The sequence below is a fragment of the Sinohyriopsis cumingii genome, chromosome 14 (assembly GCF_028554795.1).
Source record: "Sinohyriopsis cumingii isolate HCF-2022 chromosome 14, ASM2855479v2, whole genome shotgun sequence".
NCBI lineage: Eukaryota > Metazoa > Mollusca > Bivalvia > Unionida > Unionidae > Sinohyriopsis > Sinohyriopsis cumingii.
The window spans coordinates 15436430-15440356 of record NC_142974.1 but is presented as its reverse complement, the minus strand read 5'-3'; the positions used below and the strand labels follow the sequence as shown (position 1 = coordinate 15440356).

Sequence of the window (3927 nt, the reverse complement as noted above, 5' to 3'; positions counted from 1 at the left end):
TCATCATACGTATTGAATAAGTCGATGCACGTATCTATATTTCTAAAAATAAATCTGAAATACTGGCCAAAGTACTTCCACGTTGTCTTTCAGCTTCTCAGGTTCTGCTCCAACGCTTCTGTGGTTCTGTTCATGATCTCCATTTCCTCCAGACCTTTGTTTCCGCTTCTCCTCATTTTAAGCCTCGTTTCATGCCCGGCCCTACAAGTTGGGGATAAAAAAAAAACCTATTGCCTATTTATTTATTTTATGTATTTGGTAATTGTTTAGTATAGAGGGCAATTAGACACCTATCTGATTAATAGCCATCCAGATCATTCAAGGATTAGTAGTTCCGTCACGGTTGCTAGAAATACAGAAATACACACCGACATAGTCATGTATTTACGCTATCCAACAGACTTCAATGTGCTCACAAATTGCTTCCTGATCCTTTTTAATCTAACCTAGTCCCATTTCTACTGTTTGATCATGCATGTATAGTAGTGTTTTGTAGTGTTACGAGTATATGCTCTTAAAAAGGTAACAGAAAAGAGTGAAAACAACAGATAAGCTTAGCAAAATTTCATAATTTATTTCCATGGAATACAAAGTGAAAAATGAGAAGAAGAAAAAATAACTTACTGTATTGCGAATTAAATCCAAAAATAATCCAAGAATTATAAACACAATTCCTATCGATGAAATGTTATAAGTGAATCTCAGTTCAAGTTCCGATGAAATTCAAGATGGAAATCGAAGACGTCTCTCTTTTGGTCAGCGAAGTACTGATGTGTCAACAAGTTCTTCTTAAATAAAAGAAATATTATTCCAGTTTTAAATTTAGTAGAAATTCCAGTCTTTGTCGAAGAACAATATCAGAGCACTTCTGTATTTCCAGAGAAAATAATCACTTTAATTCAATATTTTGAAGAAAAAAACATTCAGCCCAAATTGGACACAACATAATACAAGTTAAAATGCCAGATTTTAAAGCACAACTGGTCAAATCCTCACAATCACAAGATAATATAGTTCTCTGCTTGACCCCAGGTCACATTAGCATTTTCTAAAAGCAACCAAAATCTAATGGAAAATAACCTTCTGATGAACATTGTTTACTTACAGAACAATAACCTGTACAATTCCCATGGGAATTTCCGAAAACCCTGGCCCTAATCAGTATATTTATACCACTTCTTTTTACCTGAACAATAATTTGGTAATATGCTTTTACACTTAGGGAATAATGAAGCTATTTTTAGTTGTTCAATTTTGTTGTTGTTGGTGTAGGGTTTAACGCCATTTTTCAGCACACGATAGGTTATACATGGCGGCCAGTATTAAGGGTGGAGGAAGAACCCGGAAAAAACCCGGCGAGAACCACCGACCCACGAGAAGTTACTGGCAAGCTTTCTCACATACCAATATTAGCCGAATCCGAGACTCGAACCCACGCAGTCAGAGGTGAGATGGCAGTGATCCGTAACGGAGAGCGCTGTAGACCACTCGGCCACTCGGGGCCCCGGTTGTTCAATTAAATGAAATAAAAAATTTAAAAAGTCAGTTAGGTCAAGCACAAATGGACTCAATTTTGGGAAAGGTCAAGTCCAGTAAACTGTTATATTACAATAGCATATAATGAAATTTAAAAAAAATTAGAAGTAAGAAACAAACTATTAATTAAAATATACATATTAATATTATGTCAGATTCCATGCATAAGCTAAGGTAATTTTTTGAGTAAAGGAACCGATTAGACAACAAACTCGTTAATAGTCAGTAGGAGTATTCAAATATTAGCAGTATCGCCATATGGTGCGTACCACGTGTTGCACTAATTACAGTCTATTGTTTGACATCCGGCATGAGCACATTTATTGCGAAAAACTAATTTGGGTATGTGACATAAACGAAATTTCTAAAAGTCCGCTAAATGTAAACTGTAAACATGCATTGATGTTATCGATAATAAGAGTAACAATAATAGAAATAAGCAGGTTGTAAACCAGATAATTGCCATCGAATAAAATAAATGTTACTCTGATATTTCAAATAAGTCTGTCTGTCTGTCTGTCTGTATGTATGTATGCTTATATGCATGTCAGTAGTTTTTCGGTAATATAGGGCATAGGCCCATAAAACCACAATAACATAACAATGTTGCAATGAAGTTGATATGTATGTGTTTGTTTAGGTAGATCAGTAGATATGAAGGTACATACGTAAACGTCTCATTTCCTTACTTCCTTCCTATAGTAAATGATAGATTTTAGTACATCACCTCTATAATTAACATACTCATAATCTTTATAGCAATCACGGAATTATTATTATTATTAACATCATCATGACAGGTTTACATTTAGAAAAGATTACTTATTTTGATTTCTCCTACTATTTTAGAAATTTGCTGAATGCCATATACTCAAATTAATTTCCAGACTGCAATTTACTCATCCCGGATGTCATTAGTTTGACAGGTGGTACTCGCCTTATGGTGAAACTACCTTCAACCACCTGGCTGGCTATTGGTCAGTTTGGGGTCTAATTAATTGTTTTACTATATAACGACTAAACATATGCAACACAGGTCACTGAAAATTTAGATCTTTATCTGTGCATTCTGTTGATTGTCATACAGAACCTAACACAAAAATATGCTGAATGTGAGGAGAAGGAAATATCCGGAGGGATGGGATATGATCAAACCAACCCTGGACGACTTCGACGACAAAATTAGTACGGCCGAACAAGAGCTACGTGGAGGCAAAAGAAAAGTGGAAGCACTTTGGCCTGTAGTTCAGATTCGTCATCAAAAATCCAGATACATTTACGACTTGTTCTACACTAGAAAGGCCATTAGCAAGGAGTTGTTCGGGTACTGCTTAGTGAGGAATATTGCAGATAAAAATCTGATCGCCGAGTGGAAGAAACCGGGTTATGAAAATCTCTGCTGTCTTCGCTGTATTCAGATTCGGGACACCAAGCCTGATACCATTTGTGTATGCCGTGTTCCGAAGTCCAAACTGGAAGAGGGTGTGATAGTAGAGTGTGTTCACTGTGGATGCAGAGGCTGTTCAGTCTGATTTTAGAGGAAATCTGAAGTTCGACAACATTATTTTTAAACAGTGTTACAAACTTGTTACTGGAAACGTAGTAGCAATTCGTCATATTATTTTGCTGACTATAATTTTCAGTTTTCACTGACTAACGTGATGTCACGTGGGATACCTTAGTTTGAAACTTAAACCAGTCTGGTGCAGTAACATTTATTCTTTATTAAATGGCATATTTTTTTTTGCGAATATTTTATAGACCTGCAAATATTCCTATGGCGGACGACTGATACGCTGATGAAACTAACAATTAATGCCATATACGTTTGTAACGATATCAAAATCATATAAATTGATATGTAACTGATAACAATCGGAATGCTTCAGATTTAGCTCAACTGTATGTGTATTTTGAAAACTTCATAATGACAGATCAATAAATGTAAACAAGGCATACATCACTATGTTATTCATTGTTGACTATTTCATTTACATTTACATGACTATCAGATCGATTTGCAATGACATTTAAAATAAATCTATGCATGTATGTGCGTGCGTCCTTCGATCTATCCATACAAACGGAACAATCCCTTCAAGGGTTACATCTTAATTGTATTTACTCATTTTAAAACTCACTTAAATCTGAAGCTTCTACACTCTGTCAAGGCGTGGACTTGATTGATGTTGCGGCTTGATCCACTATTGTGGCGGCTTGATCCACCATTGTGGCGGCTTGATCCACTATTGTGGCGGCTTGATCCACCATTGTGGCGGCTTGATCCACTATTGTGGCGGCATGATCCAGTGGCAAGTATATCGTACTCGTAGAATAATAGAGACTGATTATTCTGGCATGAATAATAATTAAGATTGAACAATTGTCTGT

The 3927-nt window shown here is 35.9% G+C and overlaps 1 pseudogene; it reads left to right on the top strand.

Moving 5' to 3' along the window:
* The first annotated feature begins 2639 nt into the window (after positions 1 to 2639).
* LOC149783305 (protein BUD31 homolog pseudogene) lies at positions 2640 to 3068 on the top strand (annotated as a pseudogene).
* Positions 3069 to 3927: the final 859 nt, after the last annotated feature.